A 13,390-nucleotide genomic window follows, 5' to 3' on the forward strand; every position below is an offset into this window, starting at 1 on the left:
CTGCCAAACGGAATATAGCCAACATCACTTGGTTGATTTGAGGCGACCTCGACCCTTGTCGATTCAGACATCTCACTATCATCTCGTTGTCTAGAACCAATCTTATGTGGGTCGAGTGGCGAGGAGATACTTTCTTTAGTGTCAGAAGCACTGCCATGGCTTCTAGGAAGTTGATGTGAAATGACTTGAAAAGATTGGACCAAGTTTCTTGAACTCTCTTCTGGTGAGAGTGACCTCCCCAGCCTTCCTTTGAAGCGTCTGTGTGGATAGTAACTGAGGAGGGAGGAGGTTGAAGAAGTATTGATTTCTTCAATTGCTTGGCTTTGGACCACGGCTTGAGAAGCGTTCGCAGTCGAGTCGGTAGTGGTCTCATTAGATCTCTTTTCGCGTTTGATGTGTATTTTCTCCAGACTCCTGTTGCATCCTTTAGCTATGCTCTTAGCACTGGATCTGTTATCGAAGCAAACTGTAGAGAGCCCAGCAATCTCTATTGTTCGCGTCTTGATATCCGTTTGGATTTCAATAGTCTCTTGACAGATACTGCTATTTCTTTCCTCTTCTTCCCAGGAATGGAAAGTCAATGTGACTCCAAATTCCAGTGGATTCCCAACCACTGAAATTTTTGAGCTGGAGATAGTCGAGACTTTTTGATGTTGATCTTGAATCCCAGATGTTCCAGGAACTGAATCACTATCTTGGAGGCTTGCATGCATTCTGTCCTGGATGCTGCCCACACCAGCCATTAGTCCAAGTAGGCCACTACTTGGATCCCCTTCAGGCGTAATTGATGGACGGCTGCGTTCGCAAGCTTCGTGAAAATCCTTGGGGCTATGTTTAGGCTGAATGGCATGGCTCTGAAGGCGTAAAGATTTCTTTGTAACTTGAAGACTAGGTAGGAGGAGAGGTGGCGATTAATTGGAATGTGCCAATAAGCGTCAGACAAGTCTATAGAGAGGGGTATATGCCCTTTTGGGCAGTAGGGTCCTTATGTGTTGAAGTGTGAGCATCCTGAACTTGTAGTTCACTATGAACTTATTGAGTGGCGACAAGTCTAGAATGACTCTGAGTTTTTCTGAGTCCTTCTTTGGAACACAAAACAGCCTTCCTTGGAACTTGATGGACTTAACTTTTCGGATTACTCTTTTCTCTAAGAGTTCTCGGACATATTCTTCCAGAACGGGGGTAGAGTGTTGGAATAACTGAGGAAATTGAGGTGGAGGACTGTTCCAGCTCCAACCTAGTCCATTCCTTATTAGGCTTTGGGCCCAGGTATCGAAGGTCCAACGATTCCTAAATATATATAGTCTGCCTCCTACTGGAAGCATCTCACTTCTGCTGTTGTGGATCTGAGGCCTTGCCTCCCTGACTGCGTCCTCCCCTGAATCCCCTTCCCCTTGAAGGGCGTCTAGAAGAACCTCTGGCTGTTCATCTAGCTTTTGAGCGAAAGAAAGAAGTCTGCCTTTCGAAAGCTGGGTTAAAAACCGGCAACTGTGTCGCACCTTGTTGAGGTACCAGCTGGTACGTGGTTGGAGGTTGTGCCACTATCTGAGGCACCGCGGTCGCAGGAAGTTGCTGTTGTTGCTGCTGTCGATAGGGTTTAGCCGGCCGAGAGGATAGCCTAGGCCTTTTTGTCTTCTTGGGTTGGGGACCCTCATCCGGAGAAGACTTTCGCTTAAGATTTAAGCCTCACTTTTTGAGAAGGTTCCTATTCTCCATGGCGGCCTTGTCTACTACCTCTTTAACCACTTCGTTGGGAAAGAGGTCCTTACCCCAGATGCAAGAGGAGATCAGCTTCCTCAGTTCGTGTTTCACGGCAGCCGAGGCGAACACGAACTCTCTACAGGCTCTCCTAGCTTTAATAAAGCTATAGAGATCCTTCGTAACTGTGGCCAGATGGGTTTTGGCCACTACCATGAACATGTCCTGGTTCTTGGGGTCACTTGCCATCGTTTCCAATGTCGTTTGTAATGACATCAATGCCGCAAGTCTTTCTTTCATCTCTTGCTCTCTGCCCAAGAGAAACTCCGACATCTTTGGAAGTTCCTCACCAAACTGACGTTCGGCAATATCAGCTTCCAGCTTCCCAACTGAGAAGGTAAGGTGGACGACCTTCCAGTCTTTTTGGTCCAAGGGTAAGGTCAGGGATAACGGCTTGCATTCCTCCAAGAAGGGGCATGGTTTCCCTGCCTCCGCCACCTTCAAGGCTGCCTTATATCCCTTTTCAATGAAGGGAAAGGCTCTGGTTGGAGAGGCCACAAGGGAGGGAAGCTTCTTACTCAAGGCTAGCACCTTTGAGTTCGTGAAGCCCCTCTCTTTCATCGAGCTCGCTAGTAACGCCTGTGCTTTATTATGGTAAAGGACTATGACCTCCTTCAGTTCCGTCTCTTCCTTTGAGGTTGGCTCCTTCCTTGTTGGGCCAAAATTCCACATCTTCCAGGGGAATTGAGTCCAACTTCTCCGATATAACAATCTTCCCGGTTGTCATTGGCATGTGTTCGGCATACCTCCAAGGATTGGTATCTGAGCACAAAGGAAGATCCTTCACGTTGAGTCGCTTCTGGGGCCAACGTGATGCTGCGAGTCTACGTATTTCCAGTTTCATCGCAGCTTCCTTTTCATCATTCTTCTTTTGTATTTGTTGAATCATCTTAACAATAGAAGAAAGAGTCCTTCCCAGGTCACCTGGGATAGCAGACGATGTAGAGGGAACAGATTCTGGGGCCGGAACTGATGTAACCGACACCTCGTCGATTTCTTCCTCTTCTATTTCTGGAGCCTGGATCAGCTCCTCCTCCTGACCTTCTCCCAGAAGGTCCTTCTCTGTATAATCCTACACTTCTGACATCCTATCGTCCAATTGGATATCTTGAAGGGCGGCCGAGACTTTAGAATCTACCGGATTCTTGACAGTTGGTATCTCCTCCTTAGGCTGAGGAATGACTGCATCAGCCGATGCCTTAGTGAAAAGGTAGGCCCTCATCTTCTCGTTTGGAAGGTAGGGGCCTGAAGTGTTTTTCTGAAAACCCCTCACCCAAGTTCGAAACTTTTCCCTAGCCACATCGCTTGACTCCGCCGACTTAGGGGTGTCAAATGCCTCGGTAATCAGGTTGGAACATATAGTATATACCTGAGGGTCCCAATACCAGAGATCACCTTTGGAGACTGCGCATGCTGCGTGCCTCCTGCATAACTCATGTCCACAGAAGTTCTTAGTGCGGACATTGCAGAACATACTCCCTTACTTTGGATGGTCCTCCTGTAAAGAGAAGAAAATCCATGAGTATCAAGTGAAGGCTTTTCACTTATTATTAAAACATGTAGCTTATACAGTAAAGCTGGAAAGTAAAGAAGGAAAGACACATACTTGTATTTCCTGCCCAGCCAATTGCTGTAACCTCCAAAGATATTAAAACTAAGGTTAATTCTTATTCTAGAATACCTTATATATTTTCCTAAGCAGCAAGTTAAGGTGTAGCTCACACCTTGAAATAAAGTATTAATATACGGGATAGAATGAATACCGAAAGAACTCACTTTCTATATATTGTAGAGTCTCAACAAAAGGTTGTACAAGATAATATTAAGTATGTTGGAAGAACTTTAGTGTTACAACAAACTCTGTACTGTAGTTTTATTAATGCAATGTGTAATACACCACAAATATAGTAACTACTGTACATCGCATGCTGTCGTGCTGGCCGGCACGTGCCGCCCGGCATTTACCCCTGTATAGTTCAAAGGTATGCTACCTTTAACTAATAGGCGGCAGGTCACTGGTTCGCGAATGTGTGCCGGCCGGCAATCACTGCCGGCCGGCAACTGAAAATACTAGCACCCAACTGCCTGCCGCTAATCGTAGTGGCCGGCAGATCTCGGGATGTGTTTCTACTGCCAGCAGGCGAAGGTAGCGATACCTATGCCAGCCGGCAGTGACTACGAACCAGAGAACCTCCACCTACCTGGCTGCCATCCGTTTAAACCGGCAGCCGGGCTAGGAGTACAATACACTAGCAAGAGAAACAGTATGGATGTAAGGTTATAAAGCAGCATTGCCATACAACCTTCATTCAGAAAGAGTGAGCATATGGAAGGAGAGAATGTAGCATTCAGGCTTCCTATATATCCATAGCCTGCCGGGCTCTACCAGCAGACACGGAAGGGAGACCAAGGGAGGTCTGGGGTTCACTCTGCAGAAGAAAAAGGGTCTCTGTCGGCCGGCAGAGAACTGAGCCGGTCCCCCATCCTAACCTACACTAGGTACAGAAGTAGGACTGCGGCCAAGAGATGTGATGGCTAGGCCATCACTAAAAAAGAGAGGAGGAACAGGATAAGGGTCCTGTAAACTTCGTTCTAGTATGCGACACACCCAGCAGTTAGGAAAGCTCATCCTAACCTACAGTTTGTCTATTAGGGAGGAAGATTGGCAATACTTGCTAGCCTCCTCCATACCAGAACAAAGTTAGGTGTAGTTATTTCGCCAGGCAACGGAGAAAACTCATTCTCCAGCCCGAGAATAACAACACAAGACATTCTGCTAGTCCACTGGTAGAAGTAATCATATTGTACAGAATCCTTCAGATGTGGGCTAGGGAAGCAAAGCCTCCTGTGTCTGCACCTAACCTAGTAAAGGAAACTCATTCTCTATGCTAGGAAGATGCAGACCACAGACTAGAACTCTGATGTTCTGCCCCAAACCCAAAAACCAGCTACTCTGGTTAGCGGGTCAGGACAGACATATCCTAGTATAGTTATACCTGAATATTATTCAGATAGAACCACTAGGACTAAGCCTAAGGCTTACTCAGAGGGAGAAGGGGATTGAACTTAGTCCCCGGAGGAGAAAAGAACAACTGGGGATGTGTGCGAAAGTATACTAAAGCCCCATAGGCTACTAACCTAGGTGCGGTGAGAATCGATTACCTAAATCACCGAAACTCTCTTGTATACAATCTTGGAGAAGAAAATTCAACAATATCTTACATGTATAAAATATTTGCCTATAGCTTCAATAACATAACACTCGGAAAACTTATATCATGCATAAAATGACTAGGGCCAGACGCCTAGGCTACTAAGCCTCGCGAAGGGCAAGATCGGTTACCTAAATCGCCGAACTGAAAACTAACGGCATCATATAAGGATTCCTAGAGAGAGCTAAATAGCTAGATTTATTAAAGCATAAAAACCGGGAACGTCGCTCTGGCTAACTAAATGACCCATATATAGCGAGCGACAGCATCCAGGATGCCTCCGGTAGGCAACAGCTCTTATTTACATTAATATCACTTTTGATTTAATTCAAAATGACAAGAGCTTACATTTATACAAAGTAAAGATAATACTCAACTTTCGAGAGGCAGAAGAAGCCGGAGAAAGCATCAAAATGTTGAATAATATCCAAAATTACGAGAGATCACAAGGGAAAACACCGAGTAGTAGAGCTACACGAAAAGGAATGAAGATGGCGCTGCTGCCTTCATCAGATACACACTGGAAACGGAATAGGAGGTATTCCTTATGAACGGCTCTCTTTTCATTCTCGTTTTAGATTCTTGTCACTGTAACCCCTCGAAGCGTTATTACTGTTCGGGGTGAAGATAGCTATGTGGCGTGTCAAGAATACGTCCTCTGATATTATGCGATATCCCTGTTAGATTTATTTAGGGATATTTGCTCCAGGAGTTATTATTCTGGATACCTTAAGGTAAAATTCTCTGGGAATATCACTGTAGTCAAATATACCCTAGGAAGCTACCCTTAAGGAACTTCCATCAGGATGACATGGCCTGAGCCCTAAAATGTGAATATGTTAATAAATCAATATATTAAACTCATGACTAAATATATGGAGGTAGTTCAATATGAATATGTTAATAAATCAATATATTAAACTCATGACTAAATATATGGAAGTAGTTCAAATTTTGCCACGATTTACTCAAAAATATTATTGACGACATATATTAGCTCACTTTCCTTACAAAGAATGGTAAGGCTATTTTCATTTCCAGCATGATAAAAACTAGCGGCATTAATTTCTTCTGATTACTGAAATGAAACATCAAACAGCTTTCATAGTTTATGGCTTCAACCTAGTTGGCCTTCAATGCTTAATAGTCTCCCTGAACCCAGAACTTACATAGTCATTACTAAAACTAGCATAAAAAAAATCAATTAGGAAAATAAAGACTTGGTTAAAAACTTCGTCTGAAAACGGCTTAATTAAAAAAAAATCTGAAAGTCATTGAATATACTGTATCTCATCAATTGCCACAAGTTATTGCAAGTGCAAAGATAAAAAAAATAAAACCTTAAATTATTTGAAAACGTCATAATTTAAAAAAGAAATTAATTTCAATTTACTCATTCTAAAAATACACTATTTTACTGTCCTGAAAAAATATGATTCTTTTTAAATTTTTGAAATCACTTGACCCTGTTCCAATGATCCTCAATTCAGCTACTATGCAATGTTCAACTTGAATACTTGGTGATAATATAGCAGAATACAACCATATTCCCTTATATCATCTATTTTCTATGTCAATGCCAACTTATCGACAAAAGCCCTTGATTGTAAACATGCAATTGTTATCCTGGTGTGATCCCATCGGGGCCTATAAGTACCTGTGTTGTCTTCAAATAAAATTGAGTTGTTCGTGGGAGGTCTTTTTATCATTCTATTCCTCCACTCCCGTTACACATCAATGCTGTAATGTATAACTCTAAATATTATGAGTTCACCCCGCCCCCCATCCTTTACCTTCAGTTTCATTTGCCGTTTGCGTAACTTTTTTTCAATATCAATATACAGTATTATAGCGGTCAGATTCAAGTGAGCATGTAGCATCATAATAGCCGGACGTCAGTTGATAAGAGGTGCATTAATGTAATTTGTGAATATCACTTTGCAGTTAATACTTATACTAATTTTTATGTGAGAAACCCTAAGCCTCTAAGGCTAGGATGTCATAGATAAACGACTTTTCGCTGCCAAATCGATAATTAAATTGGCTGAGCGAATCGTGTCTTAATGACACCAATAAGGAACAAAGTTCGATTTTCAAACTAAACTCTTGGTATTGTTCAAAGATTTTCTCTTGTATTTCTGGGAACACAATCCAAGACATTTCAATTTTGTTTTCTTCTTTGTAAGAAATATTCTTTTCCTGGCTAACTACTTTCTATAGCACTTGCACTGGACTAGCAAACAAGCTATAAGTAATAAGGCATATCAATAATAAATCTATACTTATTAGAGTAGTATGCGGGCCGAGAGAGGGTTGTGAACTCAAAGACAGGATGCAATCAACTGAGTTGTTTATTAAGGAACACTCTCCTTTATATACAAAAACTCAAGGCAACAGGACATAACATGTTCGAGAGACAGACAATGTTACAGAGCAAAACCGGAGACATGATCATTCAGGTTCTTTTTAGTGCGAGGGAAGAGCGCAGATACAAGCATAATATATACAAAATAATTATGTACAATTGTGTGACACACGGTTGGTACATGGCTCCCCCCCTAAAAATGACATACTGTAAATGTTAAATAGGGCGCTCTGATCTAGAGAGGCGAACTGTAGGCGGGTCATCTGGCAGAAGATAAGCAGGTTTTAGACGATCAATGGAGACCCAGTCTTCTTTGCCCCGAATGTTTAGTAGGAATGCTTTCGGACTGCGTCGGATCACAAGGAAAGGGCCCGTGTAAGGGGGCGTTAGTGGTGGCTTGCTGGTGTCGTTGCGCAGGAAGACGTGCGTTGCAGAGTGCAAGTCCGTTGGTATGTGATGCTTCGCTGGGGGCTTGTAAGTCTGGCGGCATGGAGTAAATTTTCCCACGACGTGACGTATGCACTGGAGATCGTCGGAGGAGGTTGTAGAAGGAAAAAATTCGGCAGGGACGACCAACGGGTCGCCATACACCATTCCAGCTGCCGAGACGTCGAGGGCGTCTTTAGGAGTGGTCCTTAGTCCCAGGAGGACCCAGGGAAGCTGAGTAAACCAGTTGCAATCCTTGCAGCGGGACATCAAAGCTGCTTTGTGGGTGCGATGAAAAAGTTCAACCATTCCATTGGCAGCGGGGTTGTAGGCCGTTGTCTGATGTAGGGTGATGCCCAGGAGATTCGCTAATGACGTCCACAATTGAGAGGTGAAAGTGGTTCCCCTGTCAGAAGTAATATGCTCAGGGATACCGAATCTTGAAATCCGTCCAGAGAGTAAGGCAGATGTACATGAGGCGGACGTTGCAGTTTCCATGGGAATGGATTCAGGCCAACGAGTGGAGCGGTCGATGACGGTAAACAGGTAACGATGTCCTTGTGATGTGGGTATGGGGCCTACAACGTCGACGTGAATGTGTGCGAAACGACACTGAGGTTGAGGAAAGGTGCCCATTCCTGAATCCGTGTGTCGATGTACTTTGGAAGTTTGGCAAGAAGTAAAGGCGCGGACCCAATCCTTAGCATCCTTAGAAATGCCGTGCCAAATGAACTTTGCCTTCAGCAGCTGTGCAGTAGAACGGCACGAGGGATTTGAAAGGCCGTGAATGAAATCAAATACCTGTCGGCGCATGGGAGCAGGAATCCAAGGTCGCGGTCTACCAGTACTGACGTCACAGAGGAGGGTGGTGTTGGAGTCTTCGAGGGGAAACTCTTCCCAATGGAGGGACGTGCAGGATGTCCTACAAGCTTGATACTCTGGATCCTGTCGTAGGGCTTCAGCCAGGGCGTTGTAATCCAATCCCAGTTGAACGGCAGCCAACGTGTTTCTTGACAGAGCATCGGCAACGGGATTCATTTTCCCAGGGACGTATTGGAGGGTGCAATTGTATTCAGCCACGGCGGAGAGATGACGGCGTTGACGGGCGGACCAGGCATCAGACTGTCGAGTGAAGGCGTGCACCAGAGGCATGTGGTCTGTGCGAATGACGAAGGGCGTACCTTCTAAGAAATGACGAAAGTGACAGACAGCCAAGTGCACCACCAGCAATTCTCGATCGAAGGTAGAATAACCCGATTCTGCCTTGGACAGTTTTCTGCTGAAGAAGGCCAATGGGCGGGACAAGACTTTGACCACCTGCTCGAGTACTGCACCAATAGCAACGTCGCTGGCATCGGTGCGTGTGAGATAGGAAAAGTGAGAGCCGCAGCAGTTGATAAGGCCTTCTTTGCATTGCAGAAGGCTGCTTCTTGAAGGGGACCCCACTTCAGGTCCTTTGGCTTGCCCTTGAGGGAGGCGTAGAGGGGAGCAAGAGTGGCGGCAATGGCTGGCAGAAAACGGTGATAATAGTTGATCATGCCCAAGAATTCCTGCAGAGCATTTACGGTCGAGGGCGCGGGGAAGTTCTGAACGGCTGCTACCTTCTCAGGAAGGGGATGGACTCCTTCAGGAGTGATACGGTGCCCTAAGAACGACACTTCGTTGGCGCCAAAGGTACACTTGTCGTACCGGACTACAAGGCCGTTCTGTTGCAGGCGGTCGAGCACGATGCGCAGGTGACGGAGGTGTTCCTCTTTTGAGGAGGACAACACAAGTATGTCGTCCACATAACATACAAAGGAAGGGAGGTCCCCTAAGATTCCATCCATGAGACGTTGAAACGTTGCCCCAGCATTACGAAGGCCAAAACAGGAGTAATTGAAGGTGTATGTACCAAAGGGAGTGGTGATGGCGGTCTTGGGGATGTCTTCTGAGTTCATAGGCACCAGATAATACCCCTTCAGGAGATCGAGTGTAGAAAAAACCTTCGCTTTGTGCAGGTAGGAGGTCACATCGGCAATGTTTGGGAGGGGGTAGTGATCCGGTTATGTTTGCATGTTCAGGCGCCTGTAATCCCCGCACGGACCGAGGGAGCCGTCTTTCTTCAAAACGATGTGTAAGGGTGACAACCATGGGCTGGAGGCCTTTTGGCAAAGGCCCATTTCCTCCATTTTAGCGAACGTCTGTTTGGCGGCTGCCAATCGTTCCGGTGCCAGACATCTGAATTTTGCGAAGACTGGGGGTCCAGTCGTCTTGATATGGTGATAAATACCGTGCTTGGCAGGAATCGTGGGCGTTTGGCGAAGTTCTGGACGGAAAACTTCCGGGTACGACATGAGGAGGTGGGCGTAGGCATTTGTGGGTGCGCTGATGGGGAGAGCGAGGTTAGAGGGGGCGGGTTGAAGAGGTGTCGACAAGTACGAGTCTGCGTTGACCAATTGTCAGTGGGCGACATCGACCAGAAGGTGGAAATGAGAGAGGAAATCCGCACCGAGGATTGGCATTGTGACGTCAGCAACGAGAAACTTCCAATTGAATTTACCGTTTCCGAACGATAATGTGAGGTTCTCGTAACCGTAGGTGGGTATCGCAGATCCGTTGGCAGCTACCAAGCGGACGTCGGCAGATGTAGACAGACTACGTTATGCCTTGAAGAGTTTCCTTGGCAAAAGAGAACGACAAGCACCTGTGTCCACCAAAAATCGCACGCCCGTTCCTGCATCCTGTAAAAAGAAAAGATTAGAAACACGGGAGGGCACCGCCACAAGCGATGGCCTACTTACACGTTTTTTGGCCACTGACAATCCTTGGCACATTTCTTCGCGGTTGCCCCGAATCTGAAGTGGTAGTAGCAAAACTGCGGCGGATGGGAGGTAGTAAGTGGCTGTAGAAGTCGTTCGTTGGGGCGCGAGCGATTGGTGGGTGGTGGGCGGCTTTGTCGCCGCTTCGGCACGTCACGGGGTAGGCGTGTATGTCCTATGGCATTCATGTCAGCTTCGTTTGACGTTGAATAGGCATCCTCGTCTTCAGGGGTGGAGGCGTTGATGGAGGTCTTGAAGTGGCTGTCCATAAGTGCGTCGGCTTTGGTCATCAAATCCTTTATGGGTAAACTATCGACATTGGGTATGGCAGCGCGTACAGGTTCGGGTAAACGGCGTATCCAAAGTGCACGAAGTAGGTTCACCTCACGAGGAGAGCCGTCTGCGGCAGGTTGAAGGCGGGCGATACTGGTCATTTCCCTGAGGGCAAGCGAAGCCCTTTGGTTCCCCAACGGTTGTTGCGAGAGCTGAAAAAGCTTTGCTATACGGGCGGAGAGTACTGCTGCAGAAGGTATATTTAGAGGGCGTCATACGCTATTGGGGTGTCTCCTTGTTCACAAAGCCAGTCAGATATTTCTGGGAAGGTGTCCTCGGGTATCGCCGCGAGAACATAATCCGCTTTGGTGGTTGAGCGAGTCACGCCCCTGATACGAAACTGGACTTCTGCGCGCTGAAACCAAGCAAACGCCTCTCCGCTGGCAAACGATGAAAGTTTGAATGGAGCGGCCGCAGCACGAACTGCCGTAGAGTCCGCCATAGAACCAACGATGAAGGGGCGAGGGGGTGGGGATGGAAGGTGGTGGGAGCGAGTCGACTTCTGGGGTCACCAATGTGACGGGCCGAGAGAGGGTTGTGAACTCAAAGGCAGGATGCAATCAACTGAGTTGTTTATTAAGGAACACTCTCCTTTATATACAAAACCTCAAGGCAACAGGACATAACATGTTCGAGAGACAGACAATGTTACAGAGCAAAACCGGAGACATGATCATTCAGGTTCTTTTCAGTGCGAGGGAAGAGCGCAGATACAAGTATAATATATACAAAATAATTATGTACAATTGTGTGATACACGGTTAGTACAGTAGCCAACACCAGTGGGGGATGGCCGGAGGTTCCCTTACGATTCTTTGTTACCATCTTACCCATACCCAGATGCAAGCGTGCCTGTTACACAAACATTGCCAAGGTCGACGGCCAATCACAGGACGAATTTAAATTGACTATAGCCTAATAAAATTATGCTAATACTTCAACTAAAAATTCAAATGTATCAAGGAATTTTACAGACTATTTATAACAGTTAAGTTAGTCGAAAATGTTCAACAGGTTCTATATTACGGAGATTAGTATAATGAAGAGACGAATTACCGCCAATAACAGCTAAAGTAGCACTTATTGTCAAATAGACAATTTGTAATCGCCCTATTGCAAAAAAAAAAAAAAAAAAAAAAAAAAAAAAAAAAAAAAAAACAGGCTTTATATTGCTTTAAATTAGCCTCTGATGTACTTATTTTAATCCCAGTTGTTCTAAGAGAAACTTTCTTATGATAACTACTAACCGATGGGCTCACCACCCTCGTTTCAAGCATAACCTGACCAAAATGAAAACCACCCATACAAATCGCGTTACCAGTCAAATGTTTAGTTTTAATTAAAGTCAATGGTACTGGTATGGATGACATGTTTATTGTGAATATACCATCATCTAGGAGGTTTCCAAATATGTTTCCAAAATTAGCCAATAAAATATGTTTATATCTGTTGGTGAGAATGCACCCATAGAGAACACTGTCAGAATTCGTAACAGAGAGGGGAGACTGGGTAAACTAATAAATACCCAAAATCGGGTACCACAAGGGGGGGGGGGCATACTATCTCCCTCTCTTTTTATCCTCTACACAGCAGATATGCCAGCTACCCCTAAATATGCCATAAATTATGCCTAAGCAGAGGGCATCAAACAAGTAAAAAAAAAAAAAAAAAAAAAAAAAAAAAAAAAAAAAAAAAAAAAAAAAAAACGGTGAATAACAAAACAAAAAGAGAGATCAAAAGAATTAATAATTACGAGGATAAATGGAAAATAAAAAAGACAAACGGCAATATTTTCAAACTTTCATCGATATCAAAAAGCAAACCAGCTCCAATAACAATAAACAACATAGATATTCCGTTCAATATTGAAGTTAAAATACTTGGGCTTCCCATTAAAAGAACTGGCTTAGGCTGCCATATTAAACAAAAACTTCACCTGGCAAAACATAGAAAAGGAGCATTAAAACGACTCTAGCTATTGTATAAAAACATAAGAATAAACCTCTATTGACGCCTGATAAGGCTTTTATTTGAATATCCAATAGCACCAGCATGCACGATGGTTCAATCAAAAATTAAAACCCTATAGATTTTCCAAAATGGAAACATGAGAAACATTCACAGCCTTAACCAAAACCATAATAAAAATAACAATGATAATAATAACAGTGATGGCAATAAAAACAACACAATAATCATGAAAACAACAAAACACTCCATAAAATACACAATCTTGAACCAATAAACGTCCGGTACCACAGAAGGGCCACAAAGGCCTGGGAAAGTTCAAAAACACTTGCAACGACAAGTGAGGAAATTACACACCCAAAACGAGCATTCCTGGTGGAAAATGATAGCTCCATACATTGTTCAAGACAATCTGAAAGGTGAATAAACATAAATAGATAATGAAACCTTAGTAAAGAAATAATCCTGGAAGCGCAAGTCCCTCGTAGGCTGGCAACAAAAATAACTTCCTGGTAGTCCAAAAACCA

This window comes from Palaemon carinicauda, chromosome 3 (assembly GCF_036898095.1).
Source record: "Palaemon carinicauda isolate YSFRI2023 chromosome 3, ASM3689809v2, whole genome shotgun sequence".
Taxonomy (NCBI): Eukaryota; Metazoa; Arthropoda; class Malacostraca; order Decapoda; family Palaemonidae; genus Palaemon; species Palaemon carinicauda.